Source organism: Trachypithecus francoisi, unplaced genomic scaffold (genome assembly GCF_009764315.1).
Source record: "Trachypithecus francoisi isolate TF-2019V2 unplaced genomic scaffold, Tfra_2.0 Lachesis_group1, whole genome shotgun sequence".
Lineage (NCBI taxonomy): Eukaryota > Metazoa > Chordata > Mammalia > Primates > Cercopithecidae > Trachypithecus > Trachypithecus francoisi.
Window position 1 is genome coordinate 51,255,177 of NW_022681454.1, and position 27,970 is coordinate 51,283,146.

Sequence of the window (27,970 nt, forward strand, 5' to 3'; positions counted from 1 at the left end):
ACTAATAAAGTGGGAATGATAATAGCATCTAACACACAGAGTGGCTGTGAGGAGTAAATTAGATAATGCTTATAAAACATCTAGCATAGTACCTGACCATGGTAAGCACTCAGTAAATAAGAGCTGTAAATTTTCTTTTACTCCAATATTTTGAGACATCCACATATCTATAACATTTTAATATAAAAATTTTCAAACATACAGAAAAATCGAATAATTTTATAGTGAACACTCATATCCATTTCCTAGGTTCTGCCATGAGCATTTTACTATACTTGCTTTATTGTGTACTTAGTCATCTACTCACCTCCCTGTCCACACACCAATCCATCGTATTTTTTGATACATTTCAAAGTAAATTGCAGACACAAGTACATTTCCCCTAAACATCTAAGCATGAAAATCTTTAGAGTTCAGTATTTGTTACTTTTTTTTTTGAGATGGAGTTTTGCTCCTGTTGCCCAGGCTAGAGTGCAATGGTGCGATCTTGGCTCACCACAACCTCTGCCTCCTGGGTTCAAGTGATTCTCCTGCCTCAGCCTCCTGAGTAGCTGGGATTACAGGTATGTGCCACCATGCCTGGCTAATTTTGTATTTTTAGTAGAGACGGAGTTTCTCCATGTTGGTCGGGCTGGTCTTGAACTCCCGATCTCAGGTTATCAGCCCGCCTTGGCCTTCCAAAGTGCTGGGATTACAGGTGTGAGCCACTGTGCCCAGCAATATTTGTTACATTTTTTTCTTTCCTGGTAATGCAGTGAAATCCCCAAATCTTAAGTGTGTTTTTGCTGAGCTTGGACAAATGCTTGTACTCATTTAACCCAAATTCCTATTAAGTTACAGTCTTAGCCTGGAGTGCTATAACAAAGTATCATAGACTAGGAGGCTTATAAAGGACAGAAATTTATTTCTCGCAGTTGTGGAGACTGGTAATCTGAGATCAGGGTGTGAGCATGGTCAGATTCTGGTGAGGGCCCACTTCCTGGTTGCAGACTGCAGATTTCTGTTGCATCTTCAAATGATACAAAGAGAGAAAACTAGCTACCCTTCTTCTTATAAGGTCACTAATCCTATTCATGAGTGCTTCACCCTCATGACCTAATTACCTTCCAAATTACCACCTCCAAATACCATCTGTTAATGAAACCACTGAAAGGATTTTTTTTTTTTTTTTTTAAAGAGTCTTTATTCCAGCAAGCAGTTTACAAACTGGGGAGAGGCAGCCTTTAGTACAAAACAACGACAGGTGAGAACAAAGAGAAGAGTTGTTCTTTATAGAAAAAGTTCCCGCCCAGTTTCTCACTCCAGTTGGCTATGCAAATGAGGGCTGCAAACTTGCTTAGTTCTCACTGGTTGGTGTTAAGATTGGATGCAGGTAACAGTTTCTGGTTGGTTGATATTAAGATTGAAGGCAGGTAACAGTCTATTGGTTAAGTTCAGGTGGCCAAATGAGACTTTCCAAGGGGGAATGTCACAGGATCCTTAGGGTGTTGACTTTCCCAGTGGGAAACCTATGTGGCTGGTGGTGCCTTTGCCAGAGTTTTTTTTTTTTTTTTTTTTTTTTTGGCAGGGTTTCACTCTGTTGCCCCAGCTGGAGTGCAGTGGTGCAACCTTGGCTCACTGCAACCTCTACTTCCCAGGTTCAAGCAAGTCTCATGCCTCAGCCTCCCAAGTAACTGGGATTACAGGTGCGCACCACCACACTCGGCTAATTTTTGTGTTTTTAGTAGAGATGAGTTTCACCATATTGGCCAGGCTCGTCTTGGAACTCCTGAACTCAAGTGATCCACTTGCTTTGGCCTCCCAAAGTGCTGGGATCACAGGCATGACCCACCACACCTAGCCTGCCTTTGCCTGAGTTTTGCTTGGGCCTGCTGGGCTCATTCCACCCACTTAGCCCAATAGGCTGCACTTGGCTTGCACTACTATTCCAGATCCTATGCCTGCCAAGGGTGAGCCAGGCATGTAGTAGCAAGGGGTATATAACTGAGTGAGCATGGGGTCCAGCCACTGTGCACAGCCAGGTGCACCAGCTAGATCTGGGATGGCAGCTCCAGGCGCCAGCACAGATGCTGGCTCTGTGCAATGCTGCAGTTGGACCAGATGTATTGCAAGTAGTTTCTGCTGCAGGCACCAACATCTGGACAAGGAGACCGTGGTGGCATCTGAAAGCTTGGAGACACCAGGAACTGCAGAGCACCAAAGAGAGTGTTACAGAATGTCACAGCTCTGGTCTGGGGAGCTCCAAGGTCTGGGTTCCCAGAAGGGCCACAGCTCTTCTCTTCTTGTTGTTGCCTGCAACATGGCTAGCGGGGAGTGTTTTTCAGTCCTGTTCATGTTACAGCTCTTTCAGTCCTGCCATTTGGCGGGTCCTGAGTTCATGTCCCATGTCCAGGAAGAATAAGATATGTGGATAACTGGAGGGTGAGAGAGGAGCTTCACTGAGCAACAGAACAGCTCTCAGGAGACCCAAAGTGGATAGCTTCTTTCTGCTGATAGGTTGTCCCGACAATTGTTCAGTTCTCAGGCACCCACCATGGTGGGTAGCTCCTTTCCATGGGCAGGTTGTCCTGAAGAGTCGAGGAGACCCAAAGTGGGTAGCTCCTTCCTGTAGCTGGTAGTACATCTGTCCAAGCCTGGCTGAGTCCAGGGTTTTTACGGGCTCACAAGGAGGAGATGCATGCTGATTAATCCGTGGTCCTGGAAAAAGCACGGTACGTTTTCACTCCAGGCCATGGACTCCACTCAAAACTGGCAGCCTGGCCCCCAGGCTTCAGGCCATGCTTGGCTAGAAGGTGGAGTTTCATCAGGGACCCATCCCTTTCTGCCCAGGAACCTGTATGCCTCCTCGCGTCAACTTGCTGCCTCCTCGTGTTAACATGCTGCCCATAGGGCTCTGGCTGTTTGTGCTGAGGGGTGCCTGCAGGCCTATACTGAGCTGCCCTTAGCATCCCTCATCTGGCTTCCCTCCCATGCTCATCGGTGCCCAAAGTCTGGAGGGGGCTAAGGTGGCAGGGAGCTGGCATGTCAGTGCTGCCCTGAGTGTATGGACATCTGGCTGGGTGTGACAGTGCTTGGTCCTGGCCATAACCTTGCTCCACACCAGAATGGGCGCTGGGAGCAGGGAGAGGCCAGGGAGTAGGAGCAGGCACCTCTGAGCCTGCAGGATCTAGAGGCTTCCTGGCCCCCCCGAGAGAGCAATTCAAAATGGAAATGCCCAGGTCTGGAGCTGTGGCTGGGCAGCTGCAGCTGTGCCCAGGAGCACGGGGCTCCCACCCCACCAACTCAGTAGATGGTGGGGCTCCCACCTGTTCCTGGCCCCTGTCAGCTCCAGGGAGCGAACAGCCCTGGCTGTACCTCCCCAACTGCAGCTGGCATCACTGCAGCAGCTGCTCCAGATGGGCCATCACCACCATCTATTGGTTTGGGTGGCATAAACAGGAACACACAGCTATGAAGGTCCCTAAGTTACACAAGTGTGTGGTTTTCTCAGGAATGCAGAGTGTGTGTGTGACATCTAGTTAGTGGTTGGCCACTTGCTTCCATTTTGAATTTAGAACCAGTTAGCCACTCATCTTGAAGGACTGGCCATTTCAGGACTCATACATCCCATTCGGGATTAGATTTCAACATATGAATGCTGAGGAGATAAAAACACACATTTCCTAACAATTACAGAACTTTATCATTACCCCTAGATACCCTCGTGTTCCTTCTCAGTCAATCCCACCTCCACTCCTCACCCACAGAGGCAGCTACTCTTCTTTTTTGTTTGTTTGTTTTGTTTTTGTTTTTTAGGTTAGTTTTGCTTGCTCTATGACTTCATATAAATGTAATAAAATACTATATACTCTTTGTGCAGCTTGTTTTACTCAGCATGTTTTTGAGATTCATCCTTATTAGTGAGTGTTCAGCAGTACATTTGATTTTATGGCTGAAAACTACTTCATGCATAACTGTCCCATGGTATGTTTTACCATTCTCCTGTTGATGGACACCTGGGTTTTTTTCAGATTTGGGCTATTATGAATAAAGCTGCTATGAACATTCTTGCAAAATTCTTTCTGCAGAAATCCTGGATCAGAGAGTAAGTAGTTTTATAAGAAATAATCATAAATTGTCCCAAAGTGGCTGTATCCAGTGATGTGTTGGTAAAGGCTTATCAACAGACTACCTCCAAAAGAAGAAGACCAAGATGGTGGAGGAAGGGGAGGAGGAGGAGGAGGAGGCAGTGGTGGCAATGATGATCACCACCACCAATACCAGATGCTAAATTGCCAATTCCATCATGTAACTCCCACCATAGCCAATTTCAAGCTTCCAGTGTGGAGTCATTGAGGGCTGAGATGGGAAGAGATGCATGTAATTTTATCTTGAGAGCCAGGTGGATTCTGCACACCACTGCTTGTACTATTTTTATGTTCCCATTGACAATATGTGAGAGTTCCAGTTGCTCTACGTTCTTGCCAACACTTGGCTCTGTCAGTTCTTTTCATTTTAGCTATCTTGGTAGATGTTAGTGAATTTTAAATTTGGATTTCTATGGTTACTATGTTGAGCATTTTTTCATGCGCTTGTTGGTCATTCATAGCTCTTCTATAGTGAAAAGATCTGTTGCAATCTTGCCTGTTTTTTATTGGGAAGGTTAGTTTAAGAAACATTTGTCTATCTCCAAGTATTGAAGATATTCTCCTACCTTTTCTTCTAAAAACCTCATTATTTAACTTTTATGATTAGTGTATAATCCATTTCAAATTAATATTTGTATTTGGTGTGAAGTAGAGGTCAAAGTTCATTTTCTGGCATATGAATGACCAGTTTTTATAATGTTTGTTGTGACTTTTCTGCCCCCGTTAGCTTATCTTTGTCAAAAACTAAAGTCATGGTTCTATTTTTTGTCTCCCTACTCTGTTGTATTAATTTGTTTGTTGATTATTATACTAGCAATACATTATCTTAGTTACTATAGCTTAATAGTTATTTTTGAAGTCAGGTAGTGTAAGCCCTCGAGCTTAGTTCTTTTCCAAGAATGCTTTGAATATTCTAGGCCCGTTGCTTGCATTTTCCCATATTTTCTACTAATTTTGGTCTGAGAATGTAGCAGGTCATTTTTTAAATATAATGACCTGTCTACTTTTGAAAGTTAAAAGTTCTTTTTAGCATTTAGCATATTATGAATACTTTATAAATACTAAGAAATTTTCCAACATTGTTGCAAAATTTTATCATTATTATTTTATTTTATACAAAGAGTAACTAGATCAGAGGGATTAAATGGTAAATGCCATATGATTATTTGATGAAGCAGAAATCAGGTTTTCTGCTTTTAGGGACAGTGAATTCCATTAGACCATGCTGCCTGAGGCTATCAGTATCAGTTCTTTCTTTCTTTCTTTATTTATTTATTTATTTTTTTGAGGCGGAGTCTCGCTCTGTCGCCCGGGCTGGAGTGCAGTGGCCGGATCTCAGCTCACTGCAAGCTCCGCCTCCCGGGTTTACGCCATTCTCCTGCCTCAGCCTCCCGAGTAGCTGGGACTACAGGCGCCCGCCACCTCGCCCGGCTAGTTTTTTTGTATTTTTAGTAGAGACGGGGTTTCACTGTGTTAGCCAGGATGGTCTCGATCTCCTGACCTCGTGATCCGCCCGTCTCGGCCTCCCAAAGTGCTGGGATTACAGGCTTGAGCCACCGCGCCCGGCCAGTGTCAGTTCTTAATACAAGCAGGGTGCTAGATTTTCTAGTGGCCTGACACCAGGTGAAAGTCTCAGATTATTTCTGAAGTATAAATATGTGCCAATAATTACCAGCTGTTGTCAGTGACCTTTGTTGCTTTATCTAACTCATATCATAGGTTGGGAAGAATGCTAGGGGGCTATCCAAACAACATTCCCATTCTAAACATGCTGTTTGGATTCCATGTTGGAATCCCTTCTGGGGAATGTTAGAGCCTAAGGAAGCCAGTTAATAACTATCTCTCTTCCTTTTAAATTGTGATCCACTTGAGGTATACATAGGAAAGTTAGATAAGAATCAAACATTGACTGTAATACAGGCAAATTTGATTCAGAATCTTATGTTCAAAGCGGGTTTCTGGTTTCTTATATCCTGGATTGAGCCCACTCACTTAGCTGTAGACTATACAGCTAAATAATGACAAGTCTTTCTACCCCTGTAAGACCAGGACCTGTTCTGGGAAGCATTCCCACAAAGAGGAGACAGAAATGGGGGAGAATGGATGTGATCCATGTTCAGGCAGCTCTGAAAAGGAAGGAGCCTCGAGAGAACCTTGCCTAAACATGACATGGAATTTCTCCCTCTCCCATAGGGTGGAGCATCTAAGGGTAAGAAGGGAAGGCAGAGCAGAAGGTTTCCTCCTAAAATAAAAGAGATGGGCCCAAGGCAGAAGTGTTGGAAGAAGAATCTCTGTTTGTCTCTTTCAGTCATGAGGAACTGAGTGCTCCTTGTCAGGGCAACCTACTTATTTTTAAACATCTCCTTTTGTGATAAAGTTATTCCTTATTTTAAGTTGAAGCTGTTTCTCTGATATTCTACCTTTGGTCCTAGTTCTATTTTCCTGACACTCATGGGATGAATCTACAAATTATTTTGGCAGAGTTGAAGTACTTGAGTATGTTGTTGTATCTTTATTCTCTGGCCTACATTTAGCAGTTTTTAACTTTCTTACATCTGAAATGTACACCTTGCATTTTTATCTGCCCAGTGTCCATTCCCCCATTTTTGAACTCCTGAGCTCAAGTAATCTGCTTGCCTCGGCCTCCCAAAGTGCTGGGATTACAGGTGTGAGCCACAATGCCCACCCCATTCCCCCATTCTCTTTTATTTTAACAGCATCCAATTTTTCTTTAGGGAATCTCTTCTTTCATTCCTGACCTGTTTAACTGGCTGGTGCTGTGGTTTTAATGTTCGTATTCACTCCAATATTCACATTGAAGCTTAATCCTCAATGCAACAGTATTATGAGGTGAGGCCTTTAGGAGGTGGTTAGGCCGTTGAGGGCTCCAACTTATGGATGGGATTAGCACTTGATAAACGGATTGGAGAGACCTAGGTGAACCTCTTTTTTGTCTTTCCACCACTTCAGCTATGTGAGGATAAAGTGTTCAAGGCACCATCTTGGAAGTAAGGACTGGTCCCTCACCAGACACAAAACCTACAGTGCCTTGGACCTTAGACTTCCCAGCCTCCATACTGTGAGAGATTACTTTGTGTTGTTTATAAAATACCCAGTCTCAGGTATTTTTTATTATAGCAGCACAAACAGACTAAGACAGATAGGACTAAACCTTGCCTTTCTCATCTCCCTTTTCTTTGCCTCCAGGAGTAGGTACTTGATTTCATGGCCAGTCAGTGGATTTCAAACACCAGGGTCAGGAACTCACGTGAACTTTGACTTCCAGGGAAATAGTTGCATTCTTAGAGTATTTATCTTCTGCCATACTGCAACATCAAAGCCTTATGGAAACTCCAAATATTTTATTGATGCCAAATTTGCATCCAGTCAATTTTCAGGAAGAATTAGACACTAGCCAAATAATTCTTCAGTTTCATCGACTTGCTATCATTGAAATGACCTCTAGAATGACTGGAGAGAAATTTTTTGGCAATTTATATCTGGATCCTCTGCCCCTTGGTTGCACACATATTGCTATGAATAAACAGGCAAGGTCCTTTCTGCCGGATGTGATTGCCTCAGTGAAGTTGAACTGTTCTACTCAATAAAATAAAATGAAGCAATCTATACTTCCCTTTGGATTCCTACAAATTACAATGAATGATGAAGTTTTTATTTTGCCATCCTTATTTTCTATAATTAAGAATGAAATTTATTTAGTGAACTGTGCTGGCTACTTAGCGTTTCGGCATTACCCAAAGTAGTTGTTACTTAGAGCCAATTTTTTATTGCCTGCATTTAAAGGTTTATTTTTCTTTTGTTGTGGTTTCTTGGCTTTGCTCCTGGCAGGGCTGACAAATTAATAAGCATAAGGTGCTAAAAGTATTTGCAATTAAAGCAAAGTGGTAATAAAGGTCACCTGTTCCAAGGGAGCTTTTCTTTCAAAAATCCTGCTGAAATCAATGCACATTGTGTATGGATTGTTCTCTGTGCTGCAGCTCCTTTTCCAAAATCAGGTTTCAAACATGTTTCTGCTAATTCAAAACAAGTAATAATTGCAAGTGGTAATCTTTAGCTTTACCGTATTTCCTTGATTGTTGTCAACTGTATTTTGAACAGATCTCTCTCATATAAACAAAGAGAGACAGAAACAATTGCACTTATTTTAGCCCCTACCCCACTCATTTAGTTCAACAAATATTTATTAAGTATGTCTTATGTGGTCAAAGCTGGAAATGTAGAGATGCAAAGCTATAGACTACCCCCTTGAAGAGTCACATCTACTAGACGGAGATAGAGATAATTGCTGAGTGCTGTGATTTGTTTAACAGTAGAGCAATGTTGGAAATACAAGGGAAGCTGTGATTAATTTCATCCTGAAAGGTAGAATGGGTAGTCTTTGGGAAAGAGATATATTTTTAAAGGATGAATAGAAGTTCTTCCTGAAAACAAGTGGGAGAATAGTTTGTCAGGTGGAGGGAGGAACCTGTGCAAAGCAAGGCAATGTCAAACAATCTTTCCTATTTTGGAAACTACAAGCAGTTTGGCGTTCCTGGAATATAAGGTATGAAGTGGAAGATCTGGAAGTCTAGGCTGAGTGATTATGTCATGAAAGAACCTGTGTTGGAATTTATCCACTGGGAATAAAAGGATTTTTAAAGCAGAGAAGTGACATGATTATCAATATATTTGGGAAGACTGCTCTGGAAGTAATCTATGATCAGATATTACTTGCTAATTTTCAGGGAATGGGAATATGTGGTCAGTAGCCAATTTATAAGTTGGTCTAGGAAAGCATAAATAATTAAAATCCTTAGATGAAGATTATTTGGCATAATAAGTAAAAAATTGGTATCAGGTTGGGTCCTTATTCCATTGTCACTAAGTAACTGTGACAAAAATAACTTCTCTGGATCTTCTTCCTCTTGTTTCCTTATCTGACCAAGGAGGCAGTTGAACAAATTCTCTGAAGTCTCTTACAGTGCTAATATTTTATAGATGTCACCCAATGGATTCAATTTCCTTCCCCATCATATTTTTTAAGAGAGCTTGAGTGGCAAGCAGGATTTTCTCCTGTCAATAAAGGATACAACATATTATATTCCCTGAGAGTAGGATAGTTTATTTACTCTGATTAATAAAGAATTGCTGGGCCTCTTTTAAGGAACTCCGTCCCCACTCCCCACCTCCCACTGATACTATATATGCTTTGATAAATCTAAAATTTCATATCTTGGATTCCAAGTGAAAGTTTAAAAGTCTGAGAAGATTTAAGACAGAAATCGTACTTTATTTATCTATGCAGCTCCATTATCCTTAGTGGATTTTCTTTCTAAAGAGGTAACTAGCAGAAATCTTTTTAGGCCCTTTTAATTGGCTTTCTCCATACTTACCATATTTTCTATGCATGTACTTTTCTACTTAATTTGAGGAATTGGAATTCTTTTTCATTTATCTCAAGGATTATAGACTCAACAGAAGTGGCAATGAAATAGCTGTTCTGTGTTACCAGAATAGGTTGAAGAGTGGGCTTTTTTCTATAATGGTTTTCATCTGAAGTGAGAATAATGTCGTGTTGAAATAGTTGTTCCTAAGTAAAGGAGTTAGCCCATGCAAATTACCTCAGATAATCAAATACTTGGAAATTTTTTATCCTGAGCATTGGAGTTTGTTATAAATCAGTTTCATTAGTACATGGATTAGGATATATTCATGGTCGGATTGAGTCTTTTGAATTTAGTGATACCAATTCTGATGTAACATACTTGACTTTTGATGTAAATAATGCTTTTGGCTTTTAGCGCCAATGCGAAAGAGCAATGGCATATTGTATAAGGGGTGGAGATCTGGAAGCAGAGAGTCCTAGAAGGCACATAAAAACCATTTTTAAATTACCATAGTGATAAAAGGATTACAAAATTTTCTTTCTTAAAATTTGTTTTTCATTTTTATGGGTACATAGGTGTACATATTTATGTGGTGCATGAGATATTTTGATGCAGGGATACAATATGTAATAATCACGTCAGGCTAAATGGGGTGTCCACCTCAAGCATTTCTCCTTTCCTTGTGTTACAAACAATCCAATTATACTCTTTTAGTTATCTTAAAATGTGCATTAAGTTATTTACTGTAGTCATCCTATTGTGCTATCAAATAGTGGATCTTATTCATTCTATCTGTTTTCATACCCATTAACCATCTTTACTTCCCCTGCCTGCTCCCATTATCCTTCCCAGCCTCTGATAACTATCCTTCCACTTTCTATGTCCATGAGTTCAGTTGTTTTCATTTTTGCCTCCCACGGATGAGTGAGAATATGTGAAGTTTGTCTTTCTGTGCCTGGATTATTTCACTTAACATAATGTCCTCCAGGTCCATCCATGTTGTTGCAAATGACAGGATCTTATTATTATTTTTTATGGCTAAGCAGTACCCCATTGTGTGTGTATGTGTGTGTGTATATATATATATCACATTTTCTTTATCCATTCTTCTTTTGACGAATACTTAGGTTGCTTCCCAATCTTGCTATTGTAAATAGTGCTACAATAAACATCGGAGTGCAGATATCTCTTCCATATACTGATTTCTTTTGGGTATATACCTAGCAGTGGGATTGCTGGATCATATGATAGCTCTATTTTTAGTTTTTTGACTAACCTCCAAACTCCTCTCCATAGTGCTTTTACTAATTTACATTCCCACTAACAGTGTACAAGGGTTCCCTTTTCTCCACATTCTCACCAGCATTCATTATATCCTGACTTTTGGATAAAAGACATTTTAACGGGGGTGAGATGATACTTAATTGTAGTTTTGATTTGCATTTGTCTGATGATTCATGATGTTAAGCATTTTTTCAGATACCTGTTGGCCATTCATATGTCTTCTTTTGAGAAATGTCTATTCAGGTCTTTTGTCCATTAAAAAAATTGGATTATTAGATTTTTTTTTCTATGGAGTTGTTTGAGCTCTTTATATATTCTAGTTATTAATCCCTTGTCAGATGGATGGTTTGCACATATTCTCTCCCATTCTGTGGGTTGTCTCTTTATTTATTGTTTCCTTTGCTGTACAGAAGCTTTTTAACTTGATATAATACCATTTGTCTATTTGTGCTTTGGTTGCCTGTGCTTATGGGGTATTACTCAAGAAATATTTGCCCAGACCAATGTCCTGGAGAGTTTCCCCAATGTTGTCTTGTAATCATTTCATAGTTTGAGGTCTTAGATTTAAATCTGTAATCTATTTTGATTTGATTTTTGTATATGGCGAGAGATATTGGGTCTAGTTTCATTCTACATATGGATATCCAGTTTTCTCAGCATCATTTATTAAAGACACTGTCCTTTTTCCAATGTATGTTCTTGGCACCTTTGTCCAAAATAAGTTGACTGTAAATGTATGGGTTTATTTCTGGTTCTTTATTCTGTTTCATTGGTCTACATGTCTGTTTTTATGCCAGCCAGTACCATGCTGTTTTGTTACTGTAGTTCTGTAGTGTAATTTGAAGTCAGGTAATGCAATTCCTCCAGTTTTGTTCTTTTTACTCAGGATAGTTTTGATTATTGTGAGCAGTGGTTTCATATACATTTTAAGATCGTCCTTCTATTTATTTGAAAAATGTCATTGGTATTTTGATAGCAATTGCATTGAATCTGTAGATTGCTTTGGGTACTATGGACATTTTAATAATACTATTTCTTCCAATCCGTGAACATGGAATATCTTTCCCTTTATTTGGTATGTCCTCTTCAACTTCTTTTGTCAATGTTTTATGGTTTTCATTGTAGAAACCTGTCACTTATTTAAGTTTATTCCTAGGTATTTTATTTTACTTGTAGCTATTGTAAATGGAATTACTTTCTTGGTTTATTTTTCAGATTATTTGCTGCTGGCATATAGAAATGCTACTGATTTTTGTACATTGATTTTGTATCCTGTAACTTTACTATTTTTTGTACTTGGTATAATAGTTTTTGGTGGAATCTTTAGTTTTTTTCAAAATGTAATATTATTCATCTGCAAAGAAGGATAATTTGACCTTTTCTTTTTCAATTTAAATGCCCTTTATTTCTTTTTCTTGTCTGACTGCTCTAGCTAGGGCTTCCACGACTATGTTGAATAACAGTGATACAAGTGAGGATCCTTGTCTTCTTCCAGATCTTAGAGGAAGGGCTTTCAGTTTTTCCCCATTCAGTATGATACTAGTTAGAGGGTCTGTAATATATGACTCTTATTGCGTTAAGGTACGTTCCTTCTATACTCGGTTTTTTGAGGGTTTTTATCATGAAGGGCTGTTGAATTTTATCAAATGCTTTTTCAGCACCAATTGAAATGAATGTTTTTGTCCTTTATTCTGTCAATATGATATATCACATTGATTTGCATTTGTTGAACCATCTTGGCATCCTTGGGATAAATCCCACTTGGTCATAATGAATAATCTTTCTAATGTGTTGCTGAATTCTGTTTGCTAGTATTTTGTTGAGGATTTTTTGCATCAGTGTTCAGCAGGGATATTGGCCGGTAGTTCTCCTTTTTTTGATTTTTTTTTTTTTTAATCAGGGTAATACTAGCCTTGTAGAATGAGTTTGGGAGTATTCCCTCCTATTCTATTTATTTTGGAATAGTTTGAATAGGATTGGCATCAGTTCTTTAAATGTTTGCTGATATTCAGCCATGAAGTCACTGGGTCCCAGACTTTTCTTTGCTGGGAGACTTCTTTATTACAGCTTTGATATTGGTCTATTACTTGTTATTGGTCTATTCAGGTTTTAGGATTTCTTCATGGTTCAATCTTAGTAGCTTGTATGTGTCTAGAAATTCACATGTTTCTTGTAGGTTTTCCACTTTATTGGCATGTAGTTGCTCATAGTAGCTTCTAATGATCCTTTGAATTTCTATGGTTTCAGTTGTAATATTTCCGTTTTCATCTCTGATTTTATATTTTTGTATTGTTTCTCTCTCTCTCTCTCTCTTTTTTTTTTTTTTGCTAGTCTGGCTAAAGGTTTGTCAGTTTTCCTTCTTAGGTGCCAAGCTTCTCGGGCTGAATATCAGCGTGGGACATCCCTATGTATTGGTAATCTCTAGCTAATTTACCCATAGTCCAGAGATTCCACATTCAGTCAAAATGGCTCGTGTCTGTTCCCAACCAACAGAGAACCAATCCTGAGTTTCTCCCTTCAGGGAAGTGGGTTCCCCTCTAGCCCAGGGCAGTCAGAAATGCTGTCCAGGAGCTAAGGCCTGGAATCAGGGACCCTAGGAGCCCACTCGGTGCTCTCTTCCTCTGTGACTGAGCTGGTTCCCAAGCTGCAAAACAAAGTCCCTTTTACTCTTCCTTCTCCTTTTCTTAAGGTGAAGGGACCTCTCCCACAGCTGGGAGTGTGCCGGGACACACCTGAAGCCAGCACAGCTCTGAGTCTTACCCAAGGCCCATAACGAGTACTGTCTGGCTACCACTGCCGATTATTCAGAACTTAAGGACTTTTTAGTCAGCAGGTGATGGATTCTGCCAGAACTGAGTCCTTCCCTTCAAGGCAGTGGGTTCCCTTCTGAGCCAGGGTGTCTAGAAATATTGTCCAAGAGCTAGGGCCTGGAATGGGGGCCACAGGACTCTACCCTATTCTTTCTACTGTGGCTGAGCTGGTATCCAAGTTACAAAACAAAGTCCCCTTTACTTTACCCTCTCTTCTCATCAAGCCAATGGAAGAAATTGCTCCCAGAGCTGTGTTTACATGAGGCTTAATGAAAGAAAACAACCACAGATTCTTCCTATCTTCATGCAGATTTGCATAGTTTGCATATGATTTGCATAATTTAATATCAAATGAAGCGAATCTTCAATCTTTGCAACTTTCTTACCAGTGTCTTTTAGTCTTTATTTTTTACTCCAAATAAATGTAACTGTGTTTCTTGATTTACTTGCTCTTTAGTTTCTAGGACTATAAAACAACTATAGTTGTAAAAAATCCAATCTTCACTTTGTCTAATAATATTCTTTTTATCTTTGCATGTTTCAATGATTAGTTGGCTTAAAAGTTGTTGTTTTTCTTATTATACTAGGCTTTTGGGTGTATATCTGCTTACGGAAGTATATGGCATAAAGTCATTGTCCAATTGACTTTATTTACATGGAAGAGTAATAAGTGGCGTCCTTTTATGGAAAACATGGTGTATTTTTAAAGTGTGAGGCAGTAGAATATGGCAATTAAGAACATGGATGCTAGATCCAGAATGACTGGATGTGAACCCCAGCTCTGCCACTTATTGGTTATATAAGCTTGGGCAATTACTAAGCTTTCTATTTTCAATAGTGATAATAAACTCTATCTTCTTACAGAGTTGTGTAAAAATTAAATGAGTTCATTCATTTTAAAAATCTTAAGTCAAGTGTTAAAAATATTAGATATTATTATTATTTGGGGTCCCCACTAATGCTTTTTTCGAGTTTATACCAGAAAGGGAGATGGGAAGAGACATCTGAAAAATCTGTATTTTTTAATGTTGAGGAAAGCTCTAGATAGTTAAATATAACTATGTAAAACTGAGCTGCCTTTAAGTTACTCTCTGCACTTAGTCACTTGAAAACAAGCAAAAAACACAAAACAAAAGCCCAAAACACCTGTCTAATATCCCATTAAAAAGTGCCAAAAACAATAAAAAAATTACAAGTTTCTTAAAAATTCCTTTAAAATTCCTATAGCCTCTTTTATACAGTACAAAGCAGGAAATAAAAATCTTTTCCCCGTCTCTTTTTCTTTCAATTCAATATTTTATCAATAGATAAAATAATAATGTCCCTTATGAGAAATAGCATCCTAGATTCAATGAAATAGGATATCTCACGTGACACGCTGAGGAGGACTTCTCACATGCTCTGCTCAAAGAAGGGCACTAGGAATCACAAAACATCCACCTCAAAGGACTCCTCCATCACAAAACATCCCAATTGCCTCTTGTCTCTCACACTTCTCTGGATCTCTCCTCTCCTCTCCTCACCTACCTCCTATTCTTTTTTCTTCCCCTAGTACAGATTACATTAGCTGTTACGATTGTTCTTGTATTTCAACTCATCCTGTACCTCAAATCAATGCAACAAAAGACCCAGGCCTGATGACTGTCCTAGTCACAAAGATCTATTTCTCTGGCAAAGTAGAGAAAGGGGGAAAGTTGTGATTACATTAATTTGGGGGTCACTGTTGTGCAAGGATAGCTGCAGAAATGTATTTCCAATCCAGTTCTCAGCTCTCTACCTTATTTATCTGAGCCTGTTACCACTGTCTTTGCTCTCATGTTTCCTAGGCCTCACCAAAATTAGAGACTGTATGCATACCTCAGTCTACTGTTGATGGGCAGTGTGACTCAAGAGGTTAACATGATGGCAGATCTAAGAGTTCCTGAGATTTCTTTTGGAGTTGAAAATGGCTTGTGGTTTTCTAAAGTCTTTTAACCCATATAGGTATAATAATAATCTCTGCTTCATTGCAGAAGTGTTTGGAACATGTAGAAATCAGTGGGAACGCAAACGAAAAGTGACCAGTCTACCTTGGTGTGGAAGGGATTGCTTGAAATGTAATCAAGAAGAGGTAGTGAGAGGTAATACTTGAAATGTGTCTTGAGAGATGAATAAGTGTTGAGTGGGCATGTTTCTGGAGGAGAACTGGGAAGGAATTGGGTAGAAATGTGGGATATAAGTTTAGGCAAAGATATGAGCAAGTGCATAGGAGAGATTCGGAAGAACCCATTCAGTGGACGATAGTTTGGTCTGTGTGAAGCATGAGGTTCAAGGAGAAGGCAGGGTTTGTAGGAAAATATAACGTTAATTTAGACATAGTGAGTTTGTATGTCTGTAAGTCACTCAGGTGAAGAGATCTAAGAGGGCTGTGTATGGGTTTGGAGTAGTAGCAAGTTTATGAATGGAAATATGGATTTGGGAGTTTAGAACACATAACAGGAACAGTTAGAAGAAATGGAATATCAAAGCTGGAGGGGTAGATGGTTGTGGTAGTAGACGATTATATTATAGTTTAGGGTTTTAGAAGTAGAGCAGTCCTGAGTTATAACAAAGTCTAGTATAAAAAATTCATATTAAGGTGGTGCAAAATTGTATACATTGTAGCATTTATAATCACATTTAAAAATGACTTTGAGTTGGGTGTGGTAGCTCGTGCCTGTAATCCTAACACTTCAGGAAGACAAGGCAGGCAGATTGCTTAAGCCCAGGAGTTTGATATTAGCCTGGGCAAACTAGTGAGACCCCCATCTCTGTAAAAAATATAAAAATTAGCCTAGCATGGTGGCATGTGGCTGTTCCAGCTCCTTGGTAGGCTGAGGCAGGAGGATCACTTGAGCCCAGGAGTTAAAGGTTGCAGTGAGCGGTAATTACACCACTGCACTCCAGCCTGGGCAACAGAGCAAGGCCCTGTCAAGAAAAGCAAGAAAGCAAGCAAGAAAGAAAGCAAGCAAGAAAGAAAATGACTTTACTGTTTGCAGAATTCTTTTCACATAAAGTAATAATGAGGTGCATCATGAGAACAGGATTAGGAGTTTGAATGTCTTCTTTTCCAACTGCCCTAATTTTACGTATAACTTAGTCTGTAATGGAAAGGAATCACTCCTGGGCTCTATAAGCTTTGACTTTTCTTAGACTTCTCTAAAAGATGGAATAGAATTAAATAATTTGACAACTATAAAGCTTCTTTACATGCAACGTTTGTTGCCAGCAGGGATATAATGAAAATATTAGAGATTAGCTATTATAATAAATATTAATTTGTCCCCAGGAAAGAAGGGTAATAATGGACCGAGGCAGGTCTGGAAGGGGCCGTAGCTGTAGCTGAGGTTGAGGCCTTTTGAGGACAGCCTCTAGGCTCTGCCCCTACTTGTAGGTGACTTGGATATGTTCTTGTCATTCTATTGAGGATGTGAATGAACTTTATGCTGTTGCTTGTTCAGAGGCTGTATGTGTTACTGTCTTATTCTCAGGCCTTTGAGAGGGACTGAATCCTTCCCTCTCCCCCATTTTATCCTGTGTAGTTTTACATTGATGCCCTATAGATATTATATTGTATTTACCACTCTGAAGTTTTTGGGGGAGGTTTTGGATTAATTCCATTTATTGAAGGCAGTTCTTGCTGATCTATTTATTTATGTGTTATTTCAAGATTATTTTTACCATGATCAAGTTTTAAACCTTTAACCAGCCATTTACCAAAAATGAAGCTTTTTTCTAAAGAGATATATATATGTACAAAAGGCAAGGCCAGAAAAATCTATTCTCTTTATCACTATTTGGGGTTTTTGGTCACAAACCATTCCATGATTTGTGACTAGGTCTCCTGGATGCTCCCATGTATGACATCTTTCCTCAAGGTAGGTTGGAGGCTCAGACTGAACTGCTTCCGTAGTCTTTTTCCTTGAATTTCACTCTGTTCTGTTGTGTTCATCTTGTGGTCACAGGAAGCAAGGAAAGATGGCTAAAGGAAAAGGAGGATATGTCTCTAGCCTAACACAGAAGGACTAAAGCTGTTTCTACAGGCCTTATTTATCCTGTGGCTATCCCTGGTGATATGGTTTGGCTGTGTCCCTACTCAAATCTCATCCTGAATTCCCATGTTTTGTGGGAGGGACCTGGTGGGAGGTAATTGAATCATGGGGGCAGGTCTTTCCTGTGCTGTTCTTGTGACAGTGAATAAGTCTCACATGATCTGATGGTTTAAAAAACAGGAGTTTCAGCCAGGTGCGGTGGCTCACACCTGTAATCCCAGCACTTTGGGAGGCCAAGGCAGGTGGATCACGAGGTCAAAAGATGGAGACCATCCTGGCCAACATGGTGAAGCCCCATCTCTACTAAAAATACAAAATTTAGCTGGGCGTGGGTGGCGTGTGCCTGTAGTCCCAGCTACTCGGGAGACTGAGGCAGGAGAATCACTTGAACCTGAGAGGCGGAGGTTGCAGTGAGCCAGGATTGCGCCACTGCACTTCAGCCTGGCGACAGAGTGAGACTCTGTCTCAAAAACAAAAACAAAAATGAAGAAGGAACAACAAAACAACAACAACAAAAACCAATGGGAGCACAAGCTTGCTTTCTTCTCTTGTCTGCCCCCATGTGAGATGTGCCTTTCATCTTCTGCCATGATTGTGAGGCCTCCTCAGCCACGTAGAAATGTAAGTCCATTAAACCTCTTGTTTTGTAAATTGCCAGTCTTGGGTATGTCTTTATCAGCAGCATGACAATAGACTAATACAATAAATTGGTACTGGGAGTGCTGCTGAAAAGATACTCGACAATGTGGAGGCTACTTTGGAACTGAGTAACAGGCAGAGGTTGAAACAGTTTGGAGGGCTCAGAAGAAGACAGGAAAATGTGGGACAGTTTGGAACTTCCTAGAGACTTGTTGAATGGCTTTGACCAAAATGCTGATAATGATATAGACAATGAAATTCAGGCTGAGGTGATCTCAGATAGAGATGAAGAACTTTTTGGGAACTGGAGCAAAAGTGACTCTTGTTACGTTTTAGCAAAAAGACTGGCAGCACTTTGCCCCTTCCCTAGAGAGTTGTAGACCTTTGAACTTGAGAGAGATGATTTAGGGTATCTGGTGGAATAAATTTCTAAGCAGCAAAGCATTCAAGGGTGACTTGGGTGCTGTTACAGGCATTCAGTTTTAAAAGGGAAAGACAGCATAAAAGTTTGAAAAATTGCAGCCTGACAATGTGACAGAAAAGCAAATCTCATTTTTTGAGGAGAAATTCAAGCCTGCTGCAGAAATTTGCATAACTAATGAGGAGCTGAATGTTGATCACCAAGACAGTGGAGAAAATGTCTCCAGGGCATGTCAGAGACCTTTGTGGCAACCCCTCCCTTCACAGGTCCAGAGGTTTAAGAGGAAAAAATGGTTTTGAGGGCCAGGCCCAGGGTCCCTCTGCTGTGTGCAGTCCAGGGACTTGGTGCCCTGCATCCCAGCCATTCTGGCTGTGACTAAAAGGGGCCAAGGTACAGCTTGGGCTATTGCTTCAAAGGGTGGAAACCCTAAGCCTTGGCAGCTTCTGTGTGATGTTGAGCCTGTGGGTGCCCAGAAGTCAAGAATTGAGGTTTGGGAACCTCTGCCTAGATTTCAGAAGATGTATGGAAACGCATGGATGCCCAGGCAGAAGTTTGCTGCAGGGGCAGGGCCCTCATGGAGAACCTCTGCTAGGGCAATGTGGAAGGGAAATGTGGGATTGGAGCCCCCACAGAGAGTCCCTACTAGGGCACTGCCTAGTGGAGCTGGGAGAAGAGGGTCACCATCCTCCAGACCCCAGAATGGTAGATCCACCATGCTTGCACTGTGCTCCTGGAAAAGTGGCAGACACTCAACACCAGCCTGGGAAGGCAGCCAGGAGGGCAGCTATACCCTGCAAAGCCATGGGGAAGGAGCTTCCCAAGGCTGTGGGAGCCCACCTTTTAGATCAGCGTGACTTGGATGTGGGACATGGAGTCAAAGGAGTTCATTTAGGAGCTTTAAGATTTGACTGCCCCACTGGATTTTGAGCTTGCATGGGGCCTGTAGCCCCTTTGTTTTGGCTAATTTCTCCCATTTGGAATGGCTGTATTTATCCAATGCTTGTACTCCTACTGTGTCCAGGAAGTAACTAATTTGCTTTTGATTTTACAGGCTCATAGTGGAAGGGACTTGCCTTGTCTCAGATGAGACTTTGGACTATGGACTTTTGAGTTAATGCTGAAAAGAGTTAAGATTTTGGGGGAGTGTTTGGAAGGTGTGATTGGTTTTGAAATGTGAGGACATGAGATTTGGGAAGGGCCGGGGCAGAATGATGTTGTTTGGCTGTGTCCCCACCCAAATCTCATTTTGAATTCCCGTATGTTGTGGGAGGGACCTGGTGAGAGGTAACTGAATCATGGGGGCAGGTCATTCCCTTGCTGTTCTCGTGATAATGAGTAAGTCTGCTAAGATCTGATGGTTTTAAAAATGGGAGTTCCCCTACACAAGCTCTCTCTCTTTTCTTGTCTGCTGCCGTGTGAGATGTGCCTTTCACCTTCTGCCATGATTGGGAGGCCTCCCCAGCCGCATGGTACTGTAAGTCCATTAAACCTCTTTCTTTTGTAAATTGTCCAGTTTAGGGTATGTCTTTATCAGCAGCACGAAGATGGACTAATATACCTGGTTTCTGCTTGCCTTTCTATAAAGGGAATGTGGAGGCAGTGAAGGAAAGGAGAAAAAGGAGAAGGAGAATGACAGTGGCATTTCCTCCTGCTGTGGGTAGGGCAGGAATTGGGGGAGCGGGGTACAGGAGAGATAATTCAAAAGGAAGTCAGGATTCCAATGATCAAATCCAAAGAAAATGCTATGGCTCCAGATCTTTCACCTTTATCACACCAAAAATGTGGCCCAATATTGTCCTTGCCCCCATCATACCCACCATATATGTTCTCCTTAGGAGTAGGTGTAGGAGAATGGGGGAGAGAGCCTTGAGCTCTTTCTAGAGATTAACATTTTTTTGTTCATGTAATATATATTAATATCTATTGAATATTGTTCAGGTATTGTTCTAGGTACTGTGTACAAATATATGAAAAGTGCGAGGGAGAAATTGAGAAACTGAAATTTTGGTGGTTAGCTCTGGATTTAAACAAAATAAAAACACTATCACTCTGATACATTTAGTCTACCTTAAGAACAACTATCATATAGCATATGGGTGGGTAGTTTCTACACCATCACCTGTGAGATTTTAAAGTTTTTCACTCCTTCTATATATTTGTAAAAAAAAATGTGATATTGAATTACTGAAGATTGAGAAGTTATCCAAGTCCACTTTCATCCTGAGTTAAGAAATTGCTTGGGAGATTTACCAATTTATTGTCTTGGCAGGTTACTTACCATGGCTCTATGGTTTTCGGTCTTCTGAAAGCCAGACTGAAGAGTGCCAGGTTATTTGGCAAGATTTCTGTCCCACTGTGCAGTCAGACAGACATATGCTGAAGTGTGGAATAAACCCAAACCTTTTTTTGAACTAGGGACCAGTCAACTTTCTGCAGATGTGGGTCGCGGTTACTCAGGTAGAACTTGACATTGAAGACCTGCCTCTAGATAGAGAAGATAGTAAGTTTGTGGCTCTCTGTTTGTTGGGAACAGACATGAGCCTTTTTCACTGAATATGGAATCTCTGGCTACTGGTAAATTAGCTACAGATTACCAACACATAGGGATATCCTGATGCTGATATTTGGCCCGAGAAACTTGGCACCTAAGAAGGCTTTCCTAGCCAACCCCTATGAACAAACTGGCCCAGAGTCTGGCATTGGGAGCTGAAAATAATCCCAAATCCAAGGCTAAGGTGCATCTTTTGGGGAAGGTATAAAGTCCTGTTTTTACCCATCTTGTTCTTATTTCTTTTCATAATTAATTGCTCTATAGATAATACAATTGCAAGTTAACATTTTCTTTACAAATTTCTATAATTGGGCCAGGTGCAGTGGCTCACACCTGTAATCCCAGCACTTTGGGAGGCCCAGGTGGGAGGATCACAAGGTCAGGAGTTTGAGACCAGCCTGACCAACATGGTGAAACCCCATCTCTACTAAAAATACAAAAATTAGCCGGGCATAGTGGTGCACACCTGTATCCCAGCTACTCAGGAGGCTGAGGCTGGAGAATTGCTTGAACCCGAGAGGCGGAAGTTGCAGTGAGCTGAGATCGCGCCACTGCACTTTAGCCTGGGTGACAGACCGAGGCTTTGTCTAAAAAAAAAACCAAAAAAAAACTCTGATTACATTTGAATTCAGCCAAAGTGCTCTTCTGTAGTACTTTCCAAGTGAAAATATCAGTTTTCTTTCTTTCTTTTTTATTTTTATTTATTATTATTATTTTCTGAGACAGGGTTTCACTCTTGTTGCCCAGGCTGGGAGTGTAATGGTGTGATCTTGGCTCACTAGAACCTCCGCCTCCCGAGTTCAAGTGATTTTCTTCTCTTAGCCTCCCAAGTAGCTGGGATTACAGGTGTGTGCCACCATGCTCAGCTAATTTTTGTATTTTTAGTAGAGACAATGTTTCACCATGTTGGTCAAGCTGGTCTCAAGCTCCTGACCTCAAGTGATCCACCCGCTTCAGCCTCCCAAAGTGCTGGGATTACAGGTGTGAGCCAGAGAAATGGTAGAGTCTCTCTCTGTTTTCAGTTAAGTTTAATAAGTTAAACTCTGTATTTTGGGGGCAGTTTAGAAGGTTCCACACATTTCTGATGATGGGGTTTGGAAATTTCTTCCTAAGTACTAGGAGTAAAGAGTCTGGTAGGAATAACTGAATGTGAAAATATAAAATTGATGACCAATTTATCATCTCATAGGTTTCTTAGTCCCAATGGTGAACCTCTCTGTAAAGTCAGAGAACTTGAACAGCAACAGGTTGTTCCCTTCACTTGCACAATTAATTAAAAGCCCTTGATTCTTCCTTGATGAAAAATGAGGGAGATTTCCAACAGGAGAGCAAATTCTGTAATGTTGGCATGGAATGCTGGAAGCTGAATAGCTCTGTCATCAAACCAAACCTGGTCCAATCTTTCTGCTACCTGCTTCATGTTTTGAATAGATTAGTATCCCTCTTGAGTGCATATATATTTATTCATTCACTTACATTTGACTTTCTTTCTTGAGGTCCTCGTTTTTGTCTTGCTTGTTTCAGGTTTTTATAGAACTGCATTATATGGAGGCATGACTCATGTGTCTTATTTTTCCTCCAGTTATAAAATTTTGTTTTTCTTTAGCAGAGATTAATGAATCTGCTCTAAATTTCAAATAATGATAGCTTTTGTTTTTTGGTAACTAGCCGTGAACTTTATAACATAGGTATTTTCTTATAAATAATGTCCTTATTTGAATACCTGCCTATACTGCTATGTTGAAATAAGATTAGCTCTGAATTAGTGTGTTTGACAATTTCCAGGCGTAACACATTCTTGAAAATGTGCATGAAAGATGAATGCATAAAAGATGATCAATGGACTTGAAAATTCAAGGTGCCATGGGGTAGGATGGATAGCTAGTGCCAGAGAGCTAAAAATATATTCTAAAATCTTAATTACTACTTTTAGATATCCTCTTCATTGATATATTTGTCTCATTTCATATACATTCTTTATTTTTTTTTCTTTCCCATTAAAGACTTGATTGACAAGTTTAAGTTCCATCATGTCTTGATTGAAAGTTAGGAGTTTCCACTTTTGGGAGAGCTAAGAATTTGCTTCTTTGTCTCTCTTGTATGATTTTGAAGAGATCTTCATTTATTATCATTAATTTTAGCATATGAATTTATTTTTGTCTCATTTTGGTTTTACAAAAAAGGGACAAAAGAAAATGAAATATCCAAAAAATTGCCCACAAAAGATACTGTGGCACAGGCAAAGAAGGTGTCACTGCTGGAACTGAACTGTTAGCAAGTTGGTAGCATCACTATGCAATGGTCTGAAATGGTCACTGGGCAGTTTATGTTCAGAAGTTTAGGATGGAAAAGTTTTGTTTTGGGGTATATTTAGGCAAGTGTGAATGTATCAAGGCCTAAAATTATAAAAACATAACATCTTCGTATAATAAATATGACTGTGACTTAAAAAAATGGTCAGATATTTAAGAAAAACACAGAACACTGATCGATTGCCAATTAGACCACTAATTATCAGGGAGGGAAGAGAGTTTGACTCTCTCCTCCCTGCTGCCTTTTAAATAAAAGGTGGAACATGGTTTTCCAAGTCAGTGGATTTGGGCTGAAGTTGGTAGAAATGTAAAATTAAAAGGAGGACACTGAATAAAAATAATATTCCTTCACAGTGAATTAAACAGCTTTTGTTCAGTTAAATTATGGAGATCTTTACAAAAGAGCACATTTAGACAAATAGATAATTAAAATATTCTATGAGAAAATTATGATAGCAAATACTAAAAGATACTTTGTAGAAATTTGAAATTTGGCAGATGAAAAAGTTAAAAAAAATTTTTTTTTTTTCCTGGAGAGGTGTTGTGTTTATTAACCTCAACTATTAACCTCAACAGGAAAGGCACCAGGTTCAAGAGGCTGAAGAGACCTAGAACCTGCAAATGAGACATGGGGTTTTATTAGGGGATTACATGCAGGGGAGAGAGTTCAGTGGTGGTGGGCTGGACAGGAGAACCCCCCTTACGTACAGAAACAGTCCAGTGGTGGTGGACCGGACAACACATCCACTTGACCCAGTGGTGGCAGGCTGGGTAGGAAAACATTTGCAAACAGCATGCAGTTGATAGAGCATTTTCACTGAACGCTCCCGCTAACGATTTCCACCTGGCAACCTTCATCAAGCCCAAAACTCGGGCCTCAGTTCTCTGTGTGGTCTGTGTTCCGTGGAATGGGACTTGGGGGCTCCTGTGTTTCTCATAGACAGGGAACCAATGTCCAGGTTGGCCACTTCCTAATTGCCTAGCTTGGAACACACATTCAGGTGCATCTGCCATACAGGGTCATTCTAAGAGTATGCTTCAGTTATTGCTGTCACGTGCATTTACCCTAAAAGAGGCTATGGCTTTTAAATTATAATGTAATAGTGTATTAAAAGCAATTCTTTGGAAAATGTTTGAATGAGAATCCCTCTGGGACTTTGGCAGTGGCTCAATGGAAAAGCAAATGCATCTGTATGGGGCAGGAGTCTCACGGCTGCCCAGATGGCCTGGAACCCAGGGGGGCAGTCCCAGCCTTCCTAATGACACATTGAAAGGTGATGATCTGTGGCTTGGTCAAAGCCACTGTTCCTGTCCTAGAATGTCTGATTGGGTGGGTATGACAGAAGAAGATTTGTCTGATTTGGTGGTTGTAACAGAAGAAGAGGATGCATTTCTAGACAGATTCCCCCTTCTAGCATGTTCACTTTGCTTGTCTGTTTTGTACCTATAGTGCTCCAGTTAAACTCTGTTAGTATAATAGTTATTCCCCAAACATCACCACCCTTTATACCTCTGAGCCTTGACTCTTGTCTGTTACATCTGTCTTAAATCACTTTTCTACCTTTTTCCTTCACCGAACTCCAATCCAGTGTTGAAAGGCAAGCTGATGTGAAGTAGATTAAGAAGGGAAAATGTAACAACCCTTCACTTCTCCTACCCCAACCAAATACAAAACCAACAAAATTATCTTCTCTCTGAACTTCTGTAGCACTTTTTACTTCTTTGTTACATTCCAGTGATTACAGTAATTAGTGTACATTTTTATCTCTTCTACCAAATTATAAACTCATCAAGGAGGGAAAAAACCTTATTTGAGTCATTTGCTTACTCATTGTGGATTCCCTTCTGCCCTCCCCTCCTCACCTTTCACTGTACTTTGTATATAGTAGACATTCAAACAGTAAATTATATTAAATATTAAATAAGTTTAATATTTATCTTCAACATTAAATTAAAGATAAATTTCACTCTGCTATGTAAGATTAATGCACATGGCATGCACCATTTAAAACTCTCCGAAAAATAAGTTAAGGGAAGGCGAAGAGTCAAGAGACTTTGTCTTTAATATCACTTAAACTAAAATAATGATATTATTGTACCTAGTAGAACTGTAAAAAGGCTCTTGCTGGACTATCTTACTTCAGATTCCCTGGAAACACACACTGACATGGGGATTTGTGTGCAAGAAGTTTGTTGGGGAGTGCTCTGAGGATGGGATCAACACCTGTAGAAAAGAGGGAGCAGGAAGCAGGCTGAGCAGCTCCAACAGAGGCCCCAGCTGATCCGTGGGAGTGTTCTGAAGCTGGACAGCACCTCGGAGTTGCTCTGCCTTAGGTCAAGAGGACTGAGTCTTTATACCACCACATTGACTATTATTGGAAAGGTCTGGTGACCTTGGGCTAGGCAGCACTCTGGCTAAAGGCAATCACTGGAAATTAACTCAGCTGAGAGCCATCTGCTGCTAACAGTCCCAGCAGCTGGAGGAGTGAGTGTTCCAGTCCGGAGGAGGAGATGTGGGCAGGGCGTTGCAGCAGCCAAGGCTACACTAATACCACTGGGGTGTTAGTAGGTGAATTCAAAAAAGTCGGTCAAAGAGGATAATCATAAAAAATGATACATACACCCACAAATACTCTATTTCAACTTAAAATATAGGAATGTGAGTTGATTTGTTACTTATAGGAACAAGGCCTTTGAGTATGGGCCACTGGTTGATGTTTTACATCTTGTGCAGATAACATAAATAGATCATTGTGTAAAATGTTCTTTCTCAGCTTATTTAGAGATGCTTGTGAAACATCGTTGTCTTTTTTACACATAATTTGAAAGCAATATTTTTAGTGATTTGCCTGTATTATGTTTTAGTTTTTAAATTTGATTTTATATTTTCTTATATTTTTAATATATTTTTTATATATAAAAATATATTTTTATATTTTCTTATATAAAAGGAAAATTTATATTTTCTTATATAAAGTACATATTTTAAAGCATCAAACAGTCCTACAAACCTTATAATTGAAAACAGCAGTATTCCATTCCACCTCTCCCTGCTCTTAATACCTACTATTCTCTGTAGGCAATCACTTCAACTCCCTTTTCCGTTTTTCATTTGGATTTACCTCTGTACAAACATCTCTATGCTTATGTTATTTTTTGTGTCAATTTTTCAATTTTGGATATTTTCTTTTTTTGAGACAAGGTCTTGCTCTGTCACACAGACTGGAGTGCAGTGGCACGATCATGGCTCACTGCAGCCTCAACCTCTTGGGCTCAAGCAATCCTCCCACCTCAGCCTCCTGAGTAGTTGTGATTACACCTGTGCCACCATGCCTGGCTTATTTTTTAGTTTTTTGTTGAGTTTAGGTTCTTGCTGTGTGGCTCAGGCTGGTCTCAAACTCCTGGGCTCAAGCGATTCTCCTGCCTTTGCCTCCCAAAGTGCCGGAATTACAGGCATGAGCCACCATGTCCAGCTAGTTTTAGATGTCTGTTCATGCCTTCTACAGAAACTAATGAGTTTTCTTACATCCCCTATCTCTGTCTCCCTCACCCTGTTCTTCAACACATACTTCCCCTCCTGTCTTCCCCTCTGATTGTTCAAAGGCTGTGGCTTCTATCATTGAGCCTGTGTTACTATCACAGCTGAGCCATGTATTACAATATGATTGCATTTACTTTTCTATGTAACTCTTACAGTTTTTTTCTTTTTTGGACTTAGTAGTTATCAATAATTATTTGTTTCAATTTCTTGAACTGTAAAATGGTCATAATAACTGTACCTATCTCATAGAGTTGTCAAAACTATGTAAGTTTAATTATTAGTTTTCATGGACTTTGGTTTTTATGTACCAATCCCTAATTCATCCCAAACTTTCTAACAGAGCTGTAAATATCTTTTTAATATACTTGATTTTATATTAAGTGCTTAATGAATAAGTGTTAAAAACTATAGCCAATACTCTAATCTGTGCTGTATGAATGACAAAGCCATTTAATTGCAAGAGCAATGCGTTTAGAATTCTTGGAAAGGCCTGGAACTGCCCCTTCCTAGCTGGGTGACCTTGGGCTTGCATATTTGAGTCATAGCTTTATCATCTTCAAATGGGAGAATTGGATTAGATAGTCCCCGGGGTCTCTTCCAGCACTATGATTCTATTATGGAGAAAAGCATATGCAGAAAATACCAAACTATGTAAAATATATCAATGAAAAGAGTCAAACTCTAAAATATTTTGAAGGAATTTTTTCTGAGCCAGATATCAAAGACCAATGATGTATGACACAGCCCTCAGGAGATCCTGAGAACATGTGCCCAAGGTGGTCAGGATACAGTTTGGTTTTATACATTTTAGGGAGACACAAGGTGTCA